Source organism: Cornus florida, unplaced genomic scaffold (genome assembly GCF_030987335.1).
Source record: "Cornus florida cultivar Cherokee Brave unplaced genomic scaffold, ASM3098733v1 CherokeeBrave_3.0.0_Hap2_Chr09, whole genome shotgun sequence".
NCBI classification, from domain to species: Eukaryota; Viridiplantae; Streptophyta; class Magnoliopsida; order Cornales; family Cornaceae; genus Cornus; species Cornus florida.
The window spans coordinates 21,622,909-21,649,992 of NW_026775579.1; the positions used below are offsets into that span (position 1 = coordinate 21,622,909).

At 32.7% G+C, this 27,084-nt stretch overlaps 1 non-coding gene and 1 pseudogene across 1 annotated transcript; both read left to right on the forward strand.

Moving 5' to 3' along the window:
* The first annotated feature begins 364 nt into the window (after positions 1–364).
* Positions 365–463, forward strand: LOC132275537 (small nucleolar RNA R71; annotated as a pseudogene).
* Positions 464–11,415: 10,952 nt separating this feature from the next.
* LOC132275807 (small nucleolar RNA Z221/R21b) lies at positions 11,416–11,501 on the forward strand. The gene has a single exon (XR_009470753.1). It is a non-coding gene; the product is annotated as a small nucleolar RNA Z221/R21b (small nucleolar RNA).
* The last annotated feature ends 15,583 nt before the right edge of the window (positions 11,502–27,084 follow it).

Sequence of the window (27,084 nt, forward strand, 5' to 3'; positions counted from 1 at the left end):
ACAAGCCATATATGATTCATTGGATGTAAGATGATGAACATGATTAGGGGAGGAAGACATTTGATTCGCCGAAGTTTGGTTAATAAAAAATTGATCAAACCTTTGAGATAAGGATTTCATCTCAGCGGCTATGTCATTGGAATTGTCAACTTGATATAAACCGACATTTTTCCTTCCACCTAGGTTTCTACCATTTTTAGTGGATAAAGATCTATGCATTGAATTTTCACTCATACTTTCATACAATTGCCACACATCATCCTCATGCTTGTCAAGATAAGAACCACCCATAGATGCATCAACCATACCCTTGTGACTATCTGGCAAACTTTTAAAGAAATATTGGACTAGTTGCCATTTAGGTATTTCATGATGTGGGCACTTTCTAAGTAAATCATTAAACCTTTCCCATGCCTCATAAAACATTTCCCCATCCCCTTGAGAAAATTCTCTAATTGAAGTTCTCATGGCATTGGCCTTAGAAACTGGGTAGTACTTCTTCAAGAACTCTTGTTGCATTTCTGCCCAAGAAGTTATCGAAAAAGGCCTAAGATTGTTAAACCAAAATTTTGCCTTGTCTTTAAGGGTGAAAGGAAAAAGTTTAAGTCTTAAAATCTCTTTTGGCATGTCCGTGTATTTCACGGTGGAACACACTTTAAGAAACTTATCCAAATGCTTATAAGGTTCTTCACTTGGAAGTCCATGATAGTTGGGAAGCATTTGAATGGTTTGTGGTTTAATCTCATAGTGATGTGCTCTAGATGGGGGCAATTGAATGTAAATGGGTGCATTATATTCATTAGGCACATAATGGTCTCTTAAAGCTATGGGAGGATTCACAACCGGCTGTGTCATTGGAACACCTTGATTGCCTTGTATAATAGGAGGTTGTGGAGCAAAAATCGGCTGAGGCATTCCCAATGGAACTTGGCCTTGTTGTTGTGGGTGAATGAATGGTCTAGGCATGCCTAATGGTACTTGAATATTTTCATGATGCATATTAGGGTGGAGGATACCTTGTTGGTCTATGTGACCAAGGTCCTCCACATGGTCGTCATTCAATTCCTCTATTGGTGAAATGGAGTGATGAGAACTACCTCTTCCCCTAGGATTACGAACAACCGATTCAAGATACAAATTAGGAGGGACAAGAGTATAATTTAATGACCTACGACCATGCATACACTATCTAAATAAATAACAAGCAATTCGCAATCACTTCGCCCCCACAACAAGTTAATCAAAAAATCTTCACATACAATGATCCTATACTCCCATGCTTGAACAACATGCAAAGAAAATTAAATTGCCTCCACGCGGCCTCACGATTTATCTATGAGATAAAAAACTTGCCACCACGCGGGCCGACGATTTAACTAGAGATTGAGTTAGAAAGATCTCCCAAAGGGTCCTTAAGCAACTTCAATTCATTTTCAATTTTCAAGCCTTGTTATGCTTTACAATTTTTAAGATTTTATCCCCTTTTTGTGCTTTTACTTAGCTTTACTTGGCTTCCTTGCTTTCAATTCTCCTTTGCTCAACTTCCTTGCTCAATGCACCTAATCAAATAAGAACAAACACAATAAGTAACAAAAGTAAAATAAACTAAAGATACAATCAAAAGAGTACTAATTTCTATTTGTTTCCAAAACACGGTGTTCCCAATTCAAATCCTCGGCAACGGCACCAAAAACTTGGTGTGCGTCGTGTGGTTCAACCAAATTTGTGCAAAAGAATGTGGCTAAGTTTTAAATTTGTAAATGCCATTACTACCTATAACTAAAAATATTGCTAGGGTGAGTAGGGATTGTCCCAAGGGATTTTAGGCGTGCACTAGCAATGGAAACAATAAATAGGGTTAGTAAGTCGAGTGATTAAGAAATGATGTGTTTGATTGATTAGACTACAAACTAAACTAAACAAGTTCAATATAAAATAAGCAATTTAAATGAAATTTAGAGAAAACAAGAGAGTGAGATCTTGGGGTCTAGAGGTCACCACTAAACATCACCATTCTAGACATTCAATGTATAATTAATGAGGGGAAACATATGTTGCAATTTGAAAGTGTGTGATTGATTGTTTAACAAGCATGGATGACCAATTAAGGATATATTGTCTAAGCAACCTAGTGAATAACATAATATATCAAACTAAGCCATTAATCCTTCCTTTAAGCTCACAATCTAAACACATCACATGGTTAGAGAATAATACTACTTGCATTCATAAGCATAGAACATCAAACAACAAGCATGGATTGTCCTCCCATCTAACAACTAAGGCAACTACACTACAACTAAGCTAAGGGCATAAAAATTAAACTAAAGAAACTAAAGGAGAAGCACAATCCATCAAGACATGAGTATGAACCATCAAATAAACCACAACAGTATTCTATTAAGCACTATACATTGACAATCTCTAGATCTATAGCATCAACACACATAGACATGCATTAATAACACCAAAAACTAGAGATAAACACATGAGCATCTATTCTAGCATACATAGACATATGTATAGAATGAAATGATCAATTGGAAGTATTAAACCACACAAATCATTGAATAAACAAGATTTATATATAAAATAAGTGTTAAAGCAAGATTACAATACAAATCCCCTCAAAATACAAAGCATTAGAGTCTAAAAGGCATGCTTAAGGCTAACTCTAGCCCCAAGAAGTTATTTAGCCACTCATTGAAGTAGCCATCCAACCCTCAAGGGCTATCTCCATGGTAGAAATGACTTCCTTCTTGATGGAAACCCTAGAAGAATGGAAGAACTCCCAAGAATGTGTCTCTCGCCTCTCCTCTTCTCTTTTCTTCCTCTCTAAAAATGTTTCTAAGTCTATGATATAATACTATGAGATCAAAGCTATGTGTAAAAATGGCTTAAAATCCTTATATAGATAGGTCAAGTGTCACACCTAATGGTCTGGATTCGTGCACTAGGGTCTTTGCAATGATTGCACCATGAGCCAACTTTTAATGAGCTGGAACTTATTTTTTTTCAGACTTGAGGAGGTTCGATCGATTGAACTATTCTGAGATCGATCGAACTGTGCTAAGATCCATCGAATGCTGCAGAGATCGATCATCCTTGGTGGCACATTTTTGAATAAAGACAAATCTCTGAGATATTTTGGGATATTTTAAGGAAAGAAACAAAAGTGGTAAGTGGGGTGGTAGGTGTGGATAAGATCGGATATGTTCGATCGATCGAAGAGAAGTTAGATCGATCGAACATTGTGGATTCTTTTGGATAAGGACAAGGGCTTGGATCTATCTTGAGGTGTCCAGATCGATATTGCTTCAATCGATCGAAGTGATGTTGAGATCAATCGAACTTGTTGATTTCCACACTTTGCTTCATTCTGCTTCCACTTTACTCCTTTCTTCCATCCAACTTGAGTTAGCTTCTTTAATACTCTTATTTGGCTGAATTAACTTATTTTTGGGATAAGTGCCTGAAAGTGCAATAACATGAAATTAGTTTAAGACAGGAAAGTAAGATGAATAAAGGTCCTAAAATACCTAAGCTTAAGGGGTTTAATTGCGCACTTTTCAGCGTTCATCAGCATACAAATGAATAGAATCCAAGAAGGATTTTACTCAATAAATACTTCTTTCGTCTCAAAATAAGTGTCATGATTTCATTTTTTATTTGTCCCAAAATAATAGTCCATTTTTATTTTTCAAACAATATATTTCACATCTTTTTATATATGTCCTTTGAGTTTAAAATTTCAAACTTGAATATTCAAAACTTAAAAGAGCAAGTTAGTAATTTTTTAGATAGACAATGTATATCCCATGTCCTCTTAAAAATTGCTACTCCCCATAAGCAACACTTAAATTAGGACAGAGGGAGTAATAAAGATATACTATCTCTCCTATTTAGTGTTTCTCTAAATAGCTGACACATTAATTAGTTTTCATTACCTTTTCAACACCTACTCGTCACTTTAAATGTTGCAAAAGTGTCCCTCCAAAACCATAGATCTTCATTTTTCTCTCTACTTTATCCTCTCTTTAATTTTTTTTGGCAAAAAAGCATAAAACCCCCTTCAACTATTAAAAATTAGCATTTTACCCCTTTGAATTATAAAATCGAGCAAGTCAGTACCATAACTATCAGAAATGTACAGTTTGACCCCTTGGCAATCTTTTCTGGTCACCACCATTGCACATTTACAAAATTGCCCATTATAATTAACATTTAAAAAAAGACAAATAAAACTAAATTTGGGAAATACCATCAATACTCTTATGCTATATACATCTTATATGGCTAAAATTTCAAAGTGTAAAATCCAGAGGTCGTCTTCGATGCTTAGAGAAGAGAATATAACGGAAATGACGTCACATTGGGTGTTGTTGATAGATCCGAATTTGGTGATGCGGGTGATTGATGGAGTGAACGGAGGTATTAGAGGACGACGTCGTTGCAAGTTCCGATGAGGCTACCGGGACTGTTGATTTCGATGAGGCTACCGGGACTGTTGAGCAGTAGTGCTTGTCAAACTCTAGGTATGGCAGATTTAGGTCTTTTGCCTAAGTTTTTCGGGCTGAGATCGAAATGGTTCAACACACCATGGATTGGGATTTTGGTGGCCACTACAATCAGACTCTGTTTCGTTTATGAATTTCATGGACTTTATATCGTTGGCAAATTTCTTATACGATTTGGGGATGTTGTTGGAATTTGCATGGTTTCTTTGCCTAAATCAACCTCCGCTCCTTCCTGGTGCTTGACAGCGGCAGAGAGTTGATGTTGAGGCAGTAAGGGATAGGCTCAATTGTGGTGACACAATTCCTGCAACGTCGATGATGGTGGAGATGATGATGATGATGACAACGCCGATGACCTCTTTGTCATAGTTGTATAACAAATTTTTAACAAATTCGATATCAATCGATTATCTGTCCTAAAATAAGAAATCGAAGCTTCAAATATTGATCAAATCAATGATTAGAAAGCTGAGTTATGGTACTGTTGTGGTAATCAGAGTCCCCGTCCGGTGGTCGTCGTTGGTTGGGGTTTCGCCTAAAGAAAATGTTATACAGAATTTACCCAAAAAAAAAATTATCGCAGAGAGATTTGGTTCTTGGTTGCACAGTTGATCGTGATCGATGGTCGTCGTTGGTTGGGGTTTTGCCCAAGGAAAATGTTGCACAAATTTATTTTGTCCCCGTGGCTGTAATACTTTCCCCTGTTCAAAACCTTGTCCCGCTGGTCTGCAACTCACTACTCATACATCGCTGGAACAGTCTCTGATTTTCGGTGTTGTGAAGCTGTGGTCGTCGGCGTTAAGTATCGGCTCCTCCAACAATTGTTACCCATCTGTAGATATATATATATATATATATATATTTACAAAATACAGAAATACACACATATGTATATATAGGCACAGGGTTTCAATGGTCATATTGCAAGGGCAGTTTTGGAATTATATCAGAAAGTAAACTCACGCGCTCTATCTGTTGTTGGAAATAAGCCAGAAAGGACTGTTACGGGGTCAAACTGCTCATTTCTGATAGTTGAGGTACTGACTTGCTCGAATTTGTAATTCAGGGGATAAAATGCTGATTTTTGATACTTGAGGGGGGTTTTATGCTTTTTTGCCTTCTTTTTTTTTTATTTTTTTTTATTTTTTATTTTTTTATGATAAGTATTTTATCCTCCCTTTATTATACTTGTGATCTAAGTCACATAAAGTAGGAGCGAGAGCGAATTCGAAAGCGTGAGTGTGAGAACAGCAAAATTAAGTCATACGCAATGAAATTTTGAGAAAAAGCACGTGCAAAACGTGAGAGCTACACCTATTAAGAAAGGACTGTGTGACTTAGTTTATGATATTATTTTTTTACATTTTTAATGTTTCAGAGTCAAATGTCTTATCAAAAAACACACGAATTGTTTAATATGTATCATTAGCTTTGTTTGGAATCAAATTTCTTTAAAATTTGAAATTGAAAATAAAAAAAGGAATTGAATTGTAATTAAATAAGATTTTATTTTAATGTTTGGAAGAAATGGAATTTTTTTTTTTTTTTTAAAAAAAAAAACTTGAAATAAAATAGACTTTGTATTAGTTTGGGATAAAGAGACGTTGGAGTAACCAAGGAGTTTTGTAAAATTAGAGACCAAAAGACATTAATTCTATCAAATCCTAGTTTGTTTGGTTAGTGTCAAGTAACCGAAAAGGAAAATAAAATAAAAAGATTTTAATTTTTAGGAAGTTTGGTTAGAGGGAAAGTAAAAGTTTTGAGAAAAATAGAATTCTCGCATTTGAAAATTTTTCCTCCTTAAAACACACAAAAATTAACTTTCCCACAAAAGTTGTGCATTTTATATATTACTTTCCTATTATACCCATGTCAGTTGTCTCCCTTCCTTCTTCTTCTCTAAACATCATTGAAAATATGAGTTTCATCCTTATATAAATTGATTGTTTATACAATCATGTATTACTAATTTAATTATTTGTATTTTTATGTGTGCATCCAAATTTAATTTATTTTTTCCTTTCATTATTAAATTATTTTTTCACTTTTTTTTTTTCTTTTTCTAAATGTCTGAAATTAGTAAAATATTTTTTCTCATAATTGATAATGATGAAAAGTTGTTATATATATACATAATTATTTGTTAATAAGAGTGTTAAGTAAAAACTGGACTAATGTTGAGATTCTTGATCAACGATTTAAAACTCACCTATCGTTAATCTCTCACTTTGATTTGTTTCATAAGTCAACGTCTATTCATATAGGTGGTATCATAGTACTCTATGTGTGTTTCAAACTAGAGCTAAAACTCTAACTTTACAAACACTCCACAACTCACTTTTTGTTTTGTATAAGCAAAACTATAGTTCTGCCTTTCTAAGAATCTGTGTTAGTTTTAATATTGATTAAGTATTTTTAGAAGTATAAGCAATATAAAAATTTAAACAAATAACTTTGTATGAATCCTCTTTTATCTTCTACTTTTTTGGCCAATTGACTGGTGACCTAAAAAATTCGATTTATCAAAAAGTTTATTTTTCTCAATTTCAAAATAATAATAATAATAAGGACAATAAGGAGAAATAAATAATAAATAATATTAATAAAACTAACATAAGAAGAAAACGATTATTTCAATCCACGTGGGACAAGTGAATATATATATATATATATATATATATATATATACACACACACACACACACTCTATTCTATTCCATATTTCATTATTTTTGGTAAAATTAATAATTAAGTATAAATAATATTCATCTTACATAAATTTATTTATTTTACTATTTGAATTTATAAGGGTTTTTTTGGTAAGTAGAATCATTTTCTTTTCCTCTATCCAAACTAACAAAATAAAATTTTCCCACAATTTTCTTCAAAAATTTTCTTACTAACCAAATGCATGATGAAAACTTGATTTTTCTTTCTTTCACTTCACTTTCTTTCACTTTCATTTTCACTTTCTTTCACTTTGGTTAGATAGAATCAACTGGAAAAGAAAAGAAAGGAAATAAAAAAATTTTAAACTTTTTTTTGTAGTTTGGTTAGATAGAAAAAGAAAAGTTCTAAAAAATTAGGATTCTTGTAACTCTGATTCTTGTAACCATTTATTTTCTCCAAAATGTTTCCTTACAAAACATGGGAAAATTTTATTTTCCCGTGAAAGCATGTCTTTTTATTTAGTGTTTATATTTTACCCAACACAACTTCATTTTATATTTGAAAACAACAATAATTTTTACTAGGTTTCAAAGAATTAGAGTCCCCTAACAATTTTATTATTGATAAATTTTTAATTAACTTGACTTCCATTCTTAGTTGTTTTTCATCATATATGAATAATAGTAATTCAAAATGTCTACATTAATTGAAAATTTTATCATTTTTTAAAAATATTTTATTACTAATTCTTTATTGTTTTATTATTTTATAAAATAAGGGTAATTTAGATATTCAAACTATAATATGATATTTTCCTACAATTTTCTTGAAGAAATTTTCATTCTAACCAAATACATACTAGAAAACCAATTTTTTTTCCATTCACTTCACTTTTCTTTCCATTTTCCATTTCTTTTTCTTTCTTGCTATTTCCATCTAACCAAATGGAGTTAGGGTTTTGCTTGGTTTTTCAGAGAACAATCTTTTATAGTTTTCTGTTAATATACATTTTTATAACTGAATTTTTTTGTACTGTTTTCTATTTTCATAGTTACAAACTAAGCAGACTCTTAACTTTCAAGAACTTTTCCTTTTTTATATAACCAAACTTCTAAAAAGTTTCAAAATTTTCTATTTCCTTTCTTTTCTTGTTGATTCTATCGAGAAAAAATTAAGATTCACGTAACTCTCTATTTTCCTCAAAAGCGGAGAAATTTTATTTTCATCTAAAAGCAACATTTTTTATTTTGTGTTCATATTTTATCCAATAATTTCATTATTTTACACAACAACTTTATCCCTTTTTTTTTTTTTTTTTTTTTTTTTTTTTTTTTTTTTTTTTTTTTTTTTTAACTCGGTTTCAAAGAATTACAGTCCAACAACAACTTTAACTTTATCATTGATAGGGTTTTAATTAACTTGACTTTTATTTTTAATTGTTTTACTTCGTATATGAATGAAATAAATAGTAGTTTATAAGGTCTAAATTAATTAAAAACTCCATCATTTTTTATTGGGCAAATTGCAAAAAATCCGTCTCGACTTTCACCCGTTTGCAAAAAAATCCCCCTTATGAATATTTTTAACAAAAAATCCCCTTCAACTATTTCGAGGGGGTGACTTTAACTGACGTCCGTTTAGTAAACATACACTATTACCAAATCACCCACGCTTTCTTAATTTTTTTTTGGTGACTTCCTAAAACGAATTTTATTTTCATTTGTTCACGTTTGGACTCAATCTTTACTAAAGTTATAAAATTGACTCGCTGATTTACACCAAGCGAATCAACGCATTGAATATGTTCGTTTACACCAAGTGAATCATCCACCGATCTTAATATCATTCGTTTTTCTCATGCAATTCACTCACTCGCATTAATAGCTATACGAAGATCATACAGGTTTTGACTGAAATTTGAAGATTTAGAGTTTGGGGTTTTAAACCCTAATTTTTTTATTTTTTATTTTTTATTTTTTGGTGGTGATTGACCCTTTTAGAAGAAGACAACACAATCATTACTTTTAGTGGGAGAGTTGGTATGTTTTCAACTTTTTACTTATACTCGTAAACATATATTATGGTTTCATACTAATTTTAGATGATATTAGGGAAAAATTATCATATGGATATGATAGGATAAAAAATAAAATAAAATAAAATAAAATAAACTTGACTTATAATATGATTTCATACCGATAGGATAAAAATCAATAAAATAAATTTGATTTAATTTTCACACACGTATATAGTATTATAGTATATATGATTCAATTATAATATTGAAACACTCTTTACATTCAACAGGTCCACCTGCATAAAAATATATGATTCAATTATAATATTGAAACTCTATTGTATGAATAAAACAGTATGAAGAATTTGTTGACGTGGCGAGAGAGTAAATAATAATAATAAAAAGTCATTTATTGTTAAGGGGCAATTTCGTTAAAAAAAATGACTCAGTAAATCATTTAGACGGATATTAGTTAAAGTCACTCCCTTAGGATAGTTGAAGGGGATTTTTTGCTAAAAATAATTATAAGAGGGGTTTTTTGCAAACAGGTGAAAATTAAGGGGGGTTTTTTGTCATTCGCCTTTTTTATTTTATATACATACTAATAATTAATTTTTTATTATTTTGCCATTTTAAAATGAGGACAATTTAGGTATCTAAATTATAACATGATATTTTCTTACAATTTTTTTTTGACTAAATTTTCATCTTAACCAAATATATTAGAAAAAATTATTAGTATTTTTTTCAAGTAGTTTTCTCTTTTTTGCCCTTTATTCGAGTAGTTTTCTCTTTTATTTTCATTTTTTATTTATTATTATTTTTTTCTTACTATTTCCATCTAACCAAATGAAGTCTTAGAATTCCATAAAACCTGTTTCCCTTTCAAAATCCCATCATTCCATACAAGTTAAATATTCTTTTTAAATTTCAATTTCCATAAAATCCCAAAGTTTCAAACACAGTGCAAATATTTGAGAAATGTTCAACACGTATTAAAAAATAAAAACAAATATTTTATAAATACATGTACAAAGAAATACATGTACAAAGCATTAAAGATGACCATTGATCTTACCACCTCATATGTCCCACCCATACATGTCCTCTCAATGTTTTCAAATTGAATATATTTTAGTCATTTATAAATGGCAATCTGAATTCAATTCATAAATGTGTATATATACTAGGGGTGCAGTTTAAGTTAGGTAATCCGAATCCAATTCGAATTCAGCTCTATTTTTTACAGGTTTGAATCATCATTTTTATAATTAGGGTTAGGCTTGGGTTGAAGTGCTAGTAACTTGAGCCAATCCGAACCCGAATTCTAATATTATTTTCATATATATTTTTACTTTTAAATACATTATATATAATATTTAAATTATGATTACTTTTTTTCTTTTCATTTTCTTTTGTTAAATCTTAACTTATTGGATGTTAATATTTAGAAGAATTAATTTTCTAAAAATTTGTTTGCAATTTATTAAAAATTTACAAAAAGTCTTTAAACTCTTTCGTGTTTAAGAGTAATTTAATTTAAAACTAATTCAAGATCATATTAAATTTTCGGTGTAAGGATTAGTCATATGAATAACTCGAAACTTTTACCCGAAATTTAAGCCCGAGTTGCAAGTTCAAATTTAAAAGTAAAAGGATGGGTTGTGGTTGGATTGAGTAGTAAAGGTTGATGATAGGATTAGGGTTGGGTTTGGATTTAAAATTTCATATGATGGGTTGGACTCAAGTTATATCTCAAATCCGGCCGATGACGTTTAATTTGGAATAGAGGGAGTATACAAATTTAATACTAATGATAGAGGGAGTATACAAATTTAATACTAATGGCAGTAATTGTAATATAAACTACTCGATCAGGGTGAAGTGGTAATATTGTCTAACGATAACGATTAGGGTTTGTGTTTTTGCGGCCTCTTCCGTCGGTTCCATTTTACCCTCCTTCGTGTGTATATATAACGTGATACAAAGCCTCTCCCTACCATTCCCATGGAGCTTCGATATAAAGCTAAGCCCCTCTCTATACTTTCAGAAATTGAATTACGGGATCTCTGTCTCTCTATATTATGTGTATGGTTTTGTTCAATATATATGTGTAAAGTTCTGTCTCTCTTTATATATAAAATCATATATATATGTATATAATTTGGGTCTATATATGTATGATTTTGGTCTATATATGTAAAGGTTGGAGGGCTATGATGAGATTTGAAGAAAGTCATGCACCACTCTTATTTACCAGTGATGATACACTTCTTGTACCCATTTTATCTGAGCCCTTCCGTTCCGTTCCTTTATTTTTCAACTTGTTTTTCGACAGATCAAAATTATTATTATTATTATTATTATTATTATTATTTTTTCAATTCAGGGTAGTTTCATCTTTAGTACTTAATCTTTTCTCTAACAAAAAGGGTTTCAATTTTAATAATATGATGCTTTCCTATATATATATATATATATATATATACGAATGTATATTTATGTGGGAGAGGTAGGAACCAAGTGATGGTGGTTTTTCTTTTAAGAAGAAAGACCAAACCATGATGCGGACCGTACAGCAAACGCTTATGGGGATACACTTGGTTTCTGATGGTTCCTTTCTTTTTTAATTTTTATTTTTTGATTAGCGATTTAATGAGTAATATTGATAAATTTTATCTTTCTATTATATATAGATATAATAGATATATAGACGTGTGTGTGTGAGTGTGTGTGGCAGCAGTGCTATTACGAGATCTCAAGGTTCAACATATGAGCGGAAAGGAATAGAATCCTTCATTCTATGAGTGGAAGGAAAGGGAGTTAGTTTTGGGAAGCCAGAGGAATGGGAGAAATGGAAAGATGAATTCCACGGAAACATCTTTCCAATACCTCCCATTCCATTGGTTTCCGATCACTCCTCCCTCTCCTGCTCTCTCACACATTTGTGTACAAGCAAGCAATTTTGTTTTGCCCTGTTTGATCTGGTGGGTGTAAGATTAATATTGAAAAAAAGTGAATATATCAAACCTTGGTTTCTATTATTATGCGATTTGATTAGCGCTGTGTGTGTATAAATATTGCTCATAATTTATTTATTTATTTTATTTTTATTTTTTATTGCAAGTGTGTTTTGTAATTGTCAAATTGATTTGAATGTGATTTCATGGATGATGAACGGCTCAACATGTTATAAAGATGATTCATGTACCTTTTTTTTAAAAAAATAAATTTAGTTTTAAAGGTCTTTCAATTCTATCTATATTAAGTGCTCTGCCGAAAGAAGTATGAAAGAATTGTGCAATGCACTATTGATTGAGTAATGTCAATCTTAATTTTAGTCTGGAAGTCCTGGTTCTGCTTCAAGAGAGATTTTTTTGTTAATTTATGTATAAAATGTAAATAAATTTACGGTGGGTTCGTCGTTGTTCATTGGTGGTAGTGTATCTGACTCTGATTGGGTAAAGGTGGTCGTTGAGTCTTCTGGGTTGTTGGTCGGGAGAGAGGTTTTTGGTTCGCGTCGGTGAGTGAGCCACTTGATGGCATTGTTTATGGTCTTTTTTTATATAAAAGTTAAGTTTGGTTTTAAATTTGTTAGGGAGGACTTGATTGCACTGTATTGAAACTTGAGCAGTGTTATTTGCATGGAGGGATGTTATATACACTATATACATACTTGAGAAGTGTTTTTTTGTACTTGACCTATATCTATATATATATATACATATAGGTTTGCGTTGGTGACGGTGAGAGAGCCACTTGATGGCATTGTTTATGGTCTTTTTTTATATAAAAGTTATAAAAGTTAAGTTTGGTTTAAATTTGTCAGGAAGGACTTGATTGCACTATATTAAAACTTGAGGGGTGTTATTTGCATGGAGGGATGTTATATGCACTTTACACATACTTGAGTGGTGTTTTTTGTAATTGACCCATATATATATATATGGGTCAAGTACAAAAAAAACACTTCTCAAGTGTATATATATAAAGATGGAAGTGGTGACCACCCGGTGGGGTGGGGTTTGGTGTTAGTTTTGTTAGGGGAAAGATAAGAAGAGACTGACTGAGGATTGAGGAAAGGCAAAATTGTGTTTTCTCAAATATGTTGTACTTGGTAATCCATTTACTTATCTGATCTAAGGTATTTAATTAAAAAAAAAAGTTTGTAGTGTTTAAATTGATAATTTAATGTGTTGAAAGGTAATAAAGTCAATTAATGTGGGAACCCATTTACCCTTAATTGATTAAGGCTATTCAATCAATTAAAAAAGTTTTGTACTGTTTAAATTGATAATTCATTGTGTTGAAAGGGTAATAAAGTTAATTTATTATTGTCCAAGGTGTTTTTATCTTAATTGTTATAGTCCAAAAATAATCACCTTGTATATGGCTTGTCAGTCTTTCTTACTCTGTACCGAACGAGAAAGCTAAACCTTAAAATGATTTATCTATTCATTTGTTGCAAGGGGAGACATGGATTTCACCCTTACCTCACCCCAAAATATAGGATAAGTACTATTGATTCATGTGCGAAGTTCATTATACTAACTTTATTAATTGGTATGGTAAAGGATAATGCCCCCTCTATTGAAGTTAACAAAGGACTCTACTACTTTCGAAAAGGGTGTGGAGGAGTGTTAGGCTTTTAGATTTGGTTTGATAAAGTTGACAAATGTGGGATTCAACAAGTAGGATTCGAGAATAATACTTAATTAAAAATTTATATCATACTAATTGTTAATGTGGATTAATAATAAATTAATATATTGTGATTTAATTATCATTTTATTTTAATTATTAAATTATAGATAATAATTAAATTACAATATCTGATTTATTTAGTAAGTGAATATTTATTTTATCATATTAAATTTGATAATTAAAAATGATAATATTCATTTATTATTAGTTGACGCGGACAGTGTATATATCCTTACTATTGAGTACCCTCTTTGGTCACATTGAAACCCTTTGAGCAATCGAAATTGAGAAGATCAGATTGCTTATAAGACTTATTGATGTTGAAGGACCTATCTTAACCTCTTACCACTTTGTTTTTACCTAAGAATCGGTTTAATTTCAGCTGTATTTTCTTGGCGTTTAACCTTTCTTGGCTTGTTGCCACTCTTGCTTTTGTTTTTTGGGAAAAAATTCAAAAATAAGTTATTTTGAACTCATTTATTTTTTAAAAAATAAAACAAAATGCATTAAATAAAAAATATATTGTTTAGGCTGTCTAAAATATTTTTGATTTGGGCCAAAAATAAATTAATAAGCCTTATTTTCCCCCTTAAAATTTGATATATATTTTTAAAAAATTTTGCTTTAAATTTTAAATTTCTACTACAAACAGTGCATTTAGCCGTTTGGTAGACAGAAACAGTGCCTTAACACTTATAATTTTTTAAAAAAAGTTTTAAAAATTAAAAATTTTAAAACTTTTTCAAAAAAAAAAAAATTAAAAATTCATTTTCTTATTCTCATAGGATTTTGTAATCCTTATTTTCTTATTCCAATTTAAAATATTGTAATGTTTAAGTTATTTTTAATTATTTTATTTATTTATTTTTTTCATAATGGATAATGTATTGTTTAAAGTTATAATATCAATCCTAACTTTTTTAATAATTTGCAAAGATATTGTTTAATTGAAAAGTATTACCGTTGAGAAACAATTTCATTATTTTTAATCTTAAAAAACTATTACATAATATAAGTTCTAGTATACAAAATGTCTTAACATCTTAAAAACAAACAAAATGCAATATAAATTAAACATCTTCATCACCATAGCGGTTTCATAAATTTTTCATCAAATCATTCATCAATCGTATATTTGTCTCTCTGTTGCAAATCTGAAGTTGGTGAGAGAATATGTGCTGTAATGACTCGGTCATTTTTCTTCCTTTTCTTTTTCTTAGATTTTAACGGATATTTTTTTTTTTTTTTTTTTCGTTGTCTTTTCCTTTTTTGGTTCGGTTTTTCATTACTTGATATCGTCTCGAGTGCTCTGGAATGATTTTCGACTCTTTTCCTTGGATTGACAACTTCTTTTGGGGATTGTGTAATTTCCATATTTTATTTTTCCGAACACTATTCACATTTTGTCTTTTTCTCGTTTATCCTTTTTCCTTTCACAACCTCACTTTTTGTGCTCGGATTTGATTCCGGTTTTGCATGCATTCATGATATTTGATTTCCATGATAGTGGTATTTTTACTTTTCTAGAAAAGCATGTTGATTGCTTACTTTCTTCATAAAGGGGCATTAATGCATACTTTAGTGTAATTCTTCTTAACTTGTGGGGTTTTAGTGTAATTAAATAAAGTAATTATTTTTCATCTTGGGGACCATTTTGCAATTAAATTTGGAAGATATTTTTTAAAAGGATATTTTTGTAATTTTTGAAAAGTGTGACAAGTGTCACACACTCATTGGTCCACTTGTTGACATTTGTGTGGAAACACTTTGATGCATTGGATGATGACTTTTGGAGGGTGAGGATTCACCCACTTGTTGACCTAGGATTGGTGCACTTGTTGGCTTGAATGGTTGACAAGTGTAGGTGTGGGATTAAACCTAGGAAGGAGCCATGGATTGGTGACAAGTGTAGGTTCACAATTTAGTCATGCAAATATCTTTGGGCCACTTTGGGATTATGGTTTTAAAGGAGGATTTTTGTGCAATTGACCATAAATGTGTGTGTTGACCATGGTGTAGGATCACATAGTGAGTGGAGGATTTCTATTTCCTCCACTCACACATTTTCACATTTAATCTCTTTCTTCCTCACCACAAAACCCTAGCCTCCATGGATGAAGCTTGATGCTTTAGGCATTGACCTTGATCTTTGAGGCCCTTCCACTTACTTTAGACCATAAAACTTGGAATACTTTTTATTCCCCTCATCCTCCTCTTCAAAACCCTTGAAAGATTTAGCCTAACTCCTAGTTTTGCTTTGGTATCTAGAGATTCAATTCTCTAGTGAGGTATTGATCTATTATTTTGAAGTATTTTTATGTCATTATTGAGTGTTTTACATGCATAGAAGAGAATGTCTTGTATTCTGCCCTTAAACTGTTTTAACTTGAAATAAATCTTGTCAAATTAAATATATAACATGAAAATATAATCAATTAGCTTCCATTTAGTTTTGGTTTCATGTAATTTGGATTTAAAATGAATTAGTTATGAATTTTTGAAGTTGCAAGTTAGTTGCTGGAAATTTAAATCTTTTCTTATCCGGTCCGGAAATGAATTTTTATATGGAGCTGTGGTGCTTCAATTACCTTGAAATTTTTACTAGAACTTTCTCCATGGATTTTACACTACTCAGAATTTTTTCACGATTTTAGAGAATTTTTAATTTTTTTTAAAAATCCGAGACTATCTACTGTCCATGTTTTTATTGCAGTTGGAAAACATATTTTTAGAAGATTTATTTCACTAACCTTTTGACATGGGATCATGGCTCAAATTTTCAGTTTTACACTCTCATACGTTTACTTCCAAAATAAATTAGGTTTGCCCAATTTGGATGTCAAATGAATTTTTCATGAATTTTCAAACTTGGAAGCTACAGGCTGAAAATGTGTTTTCTGGGCAGAATTTGTTTCAAAGTTGTGGGTCAAAACTATTTCAATTGGGAAAATATTTTGTTAAACTAAATTGATATTATCAAATTACAGTGTTTAAGCTTTCATTGGGCATTGGATTCATTCAATTTGGATTAGAATTGAATTTTTTATGAAGTTCCCAAGTTGAAGGTAGCAAACTGAAATATCTGTCTTGCGGACCAAAAATTTGGGGCGATTTCACTTCGGTGGTAATTGGGATTTTCATTCCAATTGAGGTATGGAATGTTTTAGGATTATTTGTGTGTTGTATTATGTGTTTGCCATGATTATACAACATATATGTATGCCTTGTATCAAATCTAGAAAGTTAGTGATTTTTATTTCTTTGTATAAGATTTAAGATTCATGATGTTATATAACTTTGATTTGAATTGTGGCATGCTAGAAGGTTTAGTTTTAATATGTTAGTTAACATATATTAAATTGGGATTAATTGAATAAGAGTTGCACTTTTTATTTAATATTTATCTTTTGTAAAAAATTGAATCACATGGCCGTACCTTGCACGAAATTGATTTGTGATATGCTTTAAAATTATGTCTTGGCATGTTGTTTAACATACTTTAAATTGAGAGCATTTGGACAAGTATGAAAATCTAGAGATTTTAATTAAAATGATTAATTAAAATCTAATTAAGGGTTCCATTGGCCTAATTAAGTGTTTAATTTGATATTTGTGATAAGTATGACTTATGTTCTAGCGTATGTTAATTTGGAGGCCATTTGATTGAGATTTGAAACTTAGGGAATTTAATTAGTTTATTGATTAAATTCCGTTTTAATTGTATTATTGATTAACTCATGTATTTGACATTGATAGTATGTTTAAAGCATGACTTTTGACTTATAATGAATTTATGTTTTCAATATTGGATTATATTGTTATAGTGTGTAGCGAATCGCACTTTGAAGATTCGACATTGTCATCCTATAGTAGTTGTGGATTTAGGGCATGTATTGTGTGGATACAATCTACTTGTGTATGGAATATGATTTTCGTGCATTATATAAATTATGTATAAGTTGTGAAATTACTTGAATTATTTTGGAGTCTTGGGACATTGTTTTATGAGATGGCTAGAGTTTGGCTCTAGTATGAGGACGTGAGTCATCTAAGTCAAAAGTTCGCGCGTTGGGTAAGCTGCTTGGGGGTTAGTAGCTCCAAATTAGCCCTAAGGAGTTCGCGCGTTGGGGTTGGCTGCCTGGGGGTTAGTAGCTCCAAATTTGCCTTGTCTCGGTGGAAATCCGAGCTTTGATGTCCAAGTCTTCCACTATTTGTTTTCGCATTCAATTCCAAGTTGACAATCATGTTTAATTGTGACTTGTGGTTTTGGCTATTGGCGATTTGATGTTATTAAGTACATCTATACTAAATTATTATATTTAGTTGTTTTCACACTTTTAGATTTCAAGTTGATTACCTTGAGAATCTATGTCTTGACATGTGATATTAGAAATTCTGATTGTACTAAATTGTTATATTTAGTTGTTTTCGTAATTGTAAATTTCAAGTTGGTAACTTTGAGAATTTATATCTAGTTGCTTGTATAGCATATTTCTATGTTGGTTAAATTGCATAGATGTTGTGATTTGTGATTTATTGTTCAAATGTGACTTAGGAATGATCCTACAGATTCGTTTGGAACATAGATGTTAGGTGGCATGACCCACTTTGGTTGTTCTAGCATTTTAGATTTCAAGTTGATAACCTTGGGAATCTACATTTTGTTGCTTTGTGTAAGCATGCTAATATGTTGTTGGAATTACATGAATGATGTGATTATGTTAGAAATGATCTAGGGTAGTTTAGGATGCTCCCGGGGTCTCATATTGACATAGACTTTAGGTGGCATGAGCCCCTTTAACATGTTTCACCTTAAGGTGATGAAATTGTAAAACGTAGGTCGATGCATGCTCATTTCCTACGAGTAGCTTTATGTTACTCACCCCTACGATACTGGGGCATATTTCAGGTACAGGAGACAAGATTGGAAATTGCAATTGCTTGGGTGATTTGCTGAGTTGAGCTTCTTTAGAAGCATTTTCATGATTTGTCTATGAAATGTAATTTTTCTAACTTAGAGGTTTAACATGTCAAATGTTGTAAATGAATTGTAATAAGGCCTTGGGCCATTGTAGCATGTTTAAAATACCATTTTACACTTGCGTGTATGTTCACATCATCACACAATAGCATATAATGCAATTTGATCATGCCATGGGGAGTCATTTTGATGCTTTAGGGATGATGTACATCTCTAGTGGTCACTTAGTTTCCTTCGTTTCCGCATTTCGGATCCATTATCGGGTCATTCTTTTGGTTTATCATAGGACACACTAGGTTGAAAAATCTATGGTCGTCACAGGTGGTGTCAGAGCTCCTAGGTTCGAAAACCTTAGGACGATGGGTTTTGGGTGCAAATCATGCTTTTGTTGCCATGCTCTATGTGTTTATATGCTTTATGATAATATGTTTTGGTTGATAACATGTTTATGTACTTACGTGCTACATGTTGTATGCCGTTTGTTTAGCATTGTTTTATTCTAATGTAAAGAGCATGGCATGTGACGTATGCTAGATTAGAATTGTATATGCATAATTGTGTTGCATATTTGGCATGACATATGATTGGTCATTGAGGCACAAGTTGAGGTTGATGGTGATTGTAGTCACAGTTTCGTGGTAGTATAGGTTGTTGTCGACCTAGTATTGGTTTTGAGGTAGGTGGATGGTCACCTTTTGTTTAGGCTCTTGTGAGATGAGTCATTTGGCGTTACCGTAGTGGTGGATTTGTTAGTTTTGGGCCATTATGAGGTTATGGACCTCTTAGGATCCTTGATTGTCCAGGAATATTCCTCTAGAATTTGCATTTTTCGTGGGCGGGTACGTTTGTGGGCAGGTGCATGGCACTATCATGCTACCGTGCTGGCTAGCTACAAGCGCAGTTCGGATGGAATCAGTGTTGGTTTTATTTTGATAAGCGCTATCCTTTGATCGGTGATGATGATGGTTGTTTTGGAGATCATTCGTGGTGATTGATTTGGTTGTTATTGGTATGGCTATAGTTGCCATTTTCTTTGAGTTCTCCTTGCGCGGTGACGCTTTTGGGATCAAGTCGAATGATAGATGTTTCGGGTAGAAAGAGCATTGCATTGTTAGTGTCACTTGTAGTGTCACCCTTAGATTCAGAGATGGATTGTAAGAGTCTTACCATTGTGGTAAGGGCTCACGTTTGTTTTGAGACAGATTGTTGTTGCATTGGTTTTTGGAGTCAGTGTATGGCTAAGACTGGTCCTTCCTTTTTACCTAGGCACTCCAGGACACGATGTCCATAGGGTTCATTGTTGCATCATTTTTATCTTCTGCAGTTTCATTTACTACCATGTTAGTAGTTTGATTTATGATATTGTGATGTATGAGTAGGTGAAGGTCTATCCACATTTGCCTTTTTGACGTGTGGCATTAACATGCCTTTCTTATATGCTTAGAGATGCCATGTTGTTACTGTGCTTTAGTGACATGATTTTGTGCTTACGTGGTGATGTGCTGCATATACCCTTGATTTTTATCTATGTGAGTAGATTTTCCTTCTGGTAGTTGCATTCTTTGTCATATGCATGACTTCCAGGTTTGGTTTCCCTTTTTGTTCTCCTCAGTCGCACGTAGTGTGTGTGGGGGTTTTCGTAAGGGTTTCGTTGTGAGATTCCTTGTAGAGGAATTCTCCTCCTTTCTTGGTTCGAGTAAGGGACTTCACAAGGAGTGAGTCTCTTCTCTTCGTTGCGTTGTGCCCGATTTTGGGAGTTGGTTGGGTTGTGAGGATCACCATTGTTGTTTTGAGTCCTTGGTGAGGATTTGATGGGTTTTGGTCGACTTGCTTCTATGTAGGGGGTGAAGTCTTTGACCATATTGTCTTTCATTTCAGAGATGGAGTCGTGATGTTGTCCTTTTTAGGACTGGTGGTTTCCTTTCTCTCATGTCTTCCCCTGGGGAGTTTCTGCCGTGGTTGTTGACGGAGTTGAGGTGCTCAGAGTGAGTTGATTGGTGTGAGATCATTTTACGGGGACTTGTGTCCATATCATTGAGGATTGTTTGATTCGTGAGGTGAGCTCGATGCTCTTTTGAGAATGTCTTTTAGAGACTTGTTCCAGTTTTGGAGGCCTAGATGTGGTTGACTCTTAGGAGGAGTTTTGGAGGATCATTGTTGGATATGGCTTGCTTGTGGAGTTTTCTCTTCCTAGTTATGACTAGGCATGGCCTTGAGGAATTGTAGTTCCAGTGGTTGTTTATGGATGGATCGAAATTGAGGAATTTTGATTTAGCTTGGTGTTATCAAGTACGATTTTGAGAGACTCGTTCTATGACCTTGGTTGTCAAGATTTTGGTTTGTGTGCCACTTCGTGGACTTGTATTTCGAGGATCTAGTTATCCGTGATAGGGATTATGATCCGATGTTTGATTACGGTGAGTAGTCTCATAGTTGATCTATTTTAGGATGATATCTGGGATTTTGGAGATGATGTTTTGCTTGTCAGACTTTGGATTCGTAATTGATGTTGTTGATAGTAGTGCTTTGAGATGTTAAAATTGTTGGTCTTTTTGTATTGAGGATTTAAGGCCTTAAGCGTAGTGGTACCTATGGCATTGTTGTCAGAGTTTTGGGATTGGCTAGTATGGTCCGGCCGGACATCTGTGGACCATATCTCAACTCTCATAAAATGTTAGTTTCCGTAGTGCTTTTGGTAATGATCATTTTTGACATTGACGTCATTTGTATCGAGAGGTTTCTTGGGTAGACCTAGTGGTGGCAGGTTATGAATTGGTGCCTTATACTGTCATGCTACCGTATAAGTTGTGTGCTGTGGGTGGGTGCTAGTTGCCGTCGATGCTACCTTACTGACGAGTAAGTGTGGGCGGGCACTAGGAATTGTCTTTGCTACCACACATTTAAGTATATCGTGGGCGGGTTCTGGTTGCTATTCATACTGCCATGTCGTCTTTGTTTAGTACTTTGATTTGATTCATGGATATCTTGGAGTTCTGTTGGTGTTTGTTTTTGGTTCCTTATGATGGTTCGTCAGGAGGGGTGCTTTCAATTGTTGTCTTCCGTTCCCTCGTCTGGCCTTAAGTTCTGTGTGTGAGTTTCGACTTGTGGTGTGGCCATGTGATCACTTTCTTTTAAGGGGTTGTCCTGTCGTGAGCACGTGGGTGCGAATGACATGGGGTTGTACGTTGTCTTCAGTTTTGTGATTGCTTTCGTAGCATATTGTGAGGGATACTCAGAGATGTACTCCGTAGTTATCCTGGTTTCGCCTTTTTGTTTTGGTGGGGCTGGATTTCGGGGACGAAATCCCTTTAAGGTGGGAAGGTTGTAATGACCCGGTCATTTTTCTTCCTTTTCTTTTTCTTATATTTTAACGGATATTTTTTTTTTTTTTTTTTTTTTTTTTTTTTTTTTTTTTTTTTTTCCGTTGCCTTTTCCTTTTTGGGTTCCGTTTTTCATCACTTGATGTCGTCTAGAGTGCTCTGGAATGATTTTCGAGAGTCTTTTCCTTGGATTGACAACTTCCTTTGAGGATTGTGTCATTTCCATATTTTATTTTTCCGAACACTATTCACATTTTGTCTTTTTCTCGTTTATCCTTTTTCCTTTCACAACCTCACTTTTTGTGCTTGGATTTGATTCCAGTTTTACATGCATTCATGATATTTGATTTTCATGATAGTGGTATTTTTACTTTTCTAGAAAAGCATGTTGATTGCTTACTTCCTTCATAAAGGGGCATTAATGCATACTTTAGTGTAATTCTTCTTAACTTGTGGGGTTTTAGTGTAATTAAATAAAGTAATTATTTTTCATCTTGGGGACCATTTTGCAATTAAATTGGGAAGATATTTTCAAAAAGGACCTTTTTGTAATTTTTAAAAAGTGTGAAAAGTGTCACACTCTCATTGGTCCACTTGTTGACATTTGTGTGGAAACACTTTGATGCATTGGATGATGACATTTGGAGGGTGATGATTCACCCACTTGTTGGCCTAGGATTGGTGCACTTGTTGGCTTGGATGGTTGACAAGTGTAGGTGTAGGATTAAGCCTAGGAAGGAGCCATGGATTGGTGACAAGTGTAGGTACACAATTTAGTCTTGCAAATATCTTTGGGCCACTTTGGGATTATGGTTTTAAAGGAGGGTTTTTGTGCAATTGTCCTAAATGTGTGTGTTGACCATGGTGTAAGATCACATAGTGAGTGGAGGATTTCTATTTCCTCCACTCACATATTTTCACATTTCATCTCTTTCTTCCTCACCACAATACCCTAGCTTCCATGGATGAAGCTTGAAGCTTTAAGCATTGACCTTGATCTTTGTGGCCCTTCCACTTACTTTAGACCATAAAGCTTGGAATACTTTTTGTTCCCCTCATCCTCCTCTTCAAAACCCTTGAATGATCTAGCCTAACTCCTAGTTTTGTTTTGGCATCTAGAGATTCAATTTTCTAGTGAGGTATTGATCTATTATTTTGAAGTATTTTTATGTCATTATTGAGTGTTTTACATGCATAGAAGAGAAGTACTTATATTCTGCCCTTAAACTGTTTTAACTTGAAATAAATCTTGTCAAATTATATATATAACATGAAAATATAATCAATTAGCTTCCATTTAGTTTTGGTTTCATGTAATTTGGATTTAAAATAAATTAGTTATGAATTTTTGAAGTTGCAAGCTAGTTGCTGGAAATTTAAATATTTTCTTATTCGGTTCGGAAACGAATTTTTATATGGAGCTTTGGTGCTTCAATTACCTTGAAATTTTAACTGGAACTTTCCCCATGGATTTTACACTTCTCAGAAATTTTTTCACGATTTTAGAGAATTTTTATATTTTTTTAAAAATCCGAGACTATCTGCTATTCATGTTTTTATTGCAGCTGGAAAACATATTTTTAGATGATTTATTTCACTAACCTTTTGACATGAGATCATGGCTTAAATTTTCAGTTTTACACTCTCATACATTTAATTCCAAAATAAATTAGATTTTCCCAATTTGGATGTCAAACGAATTTTTCATGAATTTTCAAAGTTGGAAGATACAGGCTGAAAATGTATTTTCTGGGCAGAATTTGTTTCAAAGTTGTGGGTCAAAACTGTTTCAATTGGGAAAATATTTTGTTAAAATAAATTGATATTATCAAATTATAGTATTTAAGCTTTCATTGGGCTTTGGATTCATTCAATTTGGATTAGAATTGAATTTTTTATGAATTTCCTAAGTTGAAGGTAGCAAGCTGAAATATCTGTCTTTCGACCAAAAATTTAGGGCGATTTCACTTCGGTGGTAATTGGGATTTTCATTCCAATTGAGGTAGGGAATGTTTTAGGATTATTTGTGTGTTGTATTATGTGTTTACCATGATTATACAACATATATGTATGCCTTGTATCAAATCTAGAAAGTTAGTAATTTTTATTTCTTTGTGTAAGATTTAAGATTCATGATGTTATATAACTTTGATTTGAATTGTGGCATGCTAGAAGGTTTAGTTTTAATATGTTAGTTAACATATATTAAATTGGGATTAATTGAATAAGAGTTGCACTTTTTATTTAATATTTATCTTTTGTGAAAGATTGAATCCCATGGCCGTACCTTGCCCGAAATTGACTTGTGATATGCTTTTAAATTATGTCTTGGCATGTTGTTTAACATACTTTAAATTGAGAGCATTTAGACAAGTATAAAAATCTAGAGATTTTAATTAAAATGATTAATTAAAATCTAATTAAGGGTTCCATTGGCCTAATTAAGTGTTTAACTTGATATTTGTGATAACTATAACTTATGTTCTAGCATATGTTAATTTGGAGGCCATTTGATTGAGATTTGAAACCTAGGTAATTTAATTAGTTTATTGATTAAATTTCGTTTCTATTGTATTATTGATTAACTTATGTATTTAACATTGATAGTATGTTTAAAGCATGACTTTTGACTTATAATGAATTTATGAGTTTATGTTTTCAATATTGGATTATATTGTTATAGTGTGTAGCGAATCACACTTTGAAGATTCGACATTGTCATCCTATAGTAGTTGTAACGACCCGGTCATTTGCCTTCTTTTCCTTTTTCCTGAAATTTTACGAATGAATTTTTTTCGTTTAATTTTCCTTTCTGAGCCCTGTTTCGTGTCGCTTAGTGTCATCTCGAGTGCTCGGAATTGGTTTCTGAGACTCTTTCATGTGAATTGACAACTTCCTTTGAGGACCGAGTCATTTTCGCATTTTTCGTTTTTGGACACTATGCGCTATTTCGTCTTTTCCCTATTCTGTTATTTTTCCTATTTCGTCTTATATCCGTTTGTCAGTTTTTGGCACAACCTCACTTTTTGTGCTCGGAGTTGGTTTTTGACTTCATGTGCCTTCATCTTGAGTGGTTTCCTCGAAATACGTATCTTTACTTTTGTAAGAAAGTACTCTGGTTGCTCCCGGTGCCCACAGGGGTATGGATGCACAATTCTTTGGAATCTTTTTCATTTCTTGGGGTGTTTTTCATAAATATCTTTTGAAGATATTTTATTTTAGGGGCATCTAAGAAAATATCTTTTGGAAGATATTTTCATTCTGGGGCAGTTTCATAGTTAACCCTTTTTGTAGGGGCCATTGTGCAATTAACGAAAGTTATTACAAAATGTCTCGTCTGGGGCCTGGATCCTCGTACGGGATTCATTTTCACATTTCTTCGAGTCGTGGACTCTTAGAATTTCCTTCTTGTTATATTTCTCCAGTTTCAGAGTTTCTGGACCTGGTTGCCGCCGAACTTGTTCGGAACATAACTTTCTGGTCGGGTCTTAGTTTTTGACGCTGTTTCTTCCATTGTTCATATTTTCTCATTTTGAATCTTTTTCATTCATGGAGTTTTACCGTTTGAGCGCGTTTGCTCAAAATCCACTTTTCCGGACCCGGCGGGGCCCTTTAGGGGCAGTTTTTGAGACTTACTATAAATAGGATGCCCTAAAGTGAAAAATAAGATTTTGGTCATCTTCCCCACTTCTCTTGGCCGGATTTCCTAGCAGCCATGGCTGCCACTTTCTCTCTCCTCCTTTGGTCTACTTTTCCTTGGTAGAAATCCTTCGGCCTTAGCATTTATTGCTTCCCTCGACGTGCTCTACCTTTTGCCCTTATTAGAATCCATTTTCGACGATTTTTTGAGTTCAGGTTTGGAGTCAAGTTGAGATTTTCATGGGGCTTCTTGCGGATTCTTGTTCACGGTGTTGTCCCCGACAAAACCTCTCGGTATCGTCGAATTCAGAACACTTTTATTTTGGTGGGCCTTTGGGATTTTCATCTCAAATTGAGGTAAGAGGTGTTATAGGTTTAATTTTTGTCATATAACATGCTATTGATGCTTATACAACTTGATTGTATGCTTAAATATGAAATCTAGAGATTTTATTATTTAATTTTCTTGTATTAGATTTGATTTTCCCGGTTGCTTATGAGTTGTTTTAAACATGTAGCATGGTAATATAATGCTCTATAATATGGTCATTGACATATATTAAATTGGAGGAATGAATAAAATATTAAATCATATGGTCTTAACTAGCTTAAAATCAATATGTGTTAGCATATTAAATTAGGCCTTAGCATGCTCTCCAACATAGTTGAATTTGAAAATGATTGGAGGTGTTTTGAAAATTAGTAATTATTAATTAATTTGCCCCGAGTGCACTATTCATTCTATTTAAATTCTGACTTGATATTCTTGATCTACATGCCATATAACTTCACATATATTTGATTTAGAATATTCGGTGAGGTTTTGAAACCTTTCATTTAATTAATTTCCTTGTTTAAGATTTAAATCCTCATGGTGATATACAACTTGGAATTGAATTGTGGCATGCTAGAAAATTAAGCTTTGGTGTGGTTGTTCACATATATTAAATTGGGATTAATTGCATGAGAATTGCAACCTTTATTTTATATTTAACTTTAATGAAAGTTTAATTTACAAAGGTGTAACTTGCATGAAATAAGCTTGTATTGTGATATTACATTAGTCCTTGGCATGTTCTCTAAGATATGTTAAATTGAGAGCATTTGGTTAAGTTTGAAAATCTAGAGATTTTAATTAAAAGAATTAATTAAAATCTATTTTGTGGTCCCATTAGCTTAATTAAGCTTTGAACTTGATATTTGTATTGGCCATGACTTGTTTACTAGTACATATTA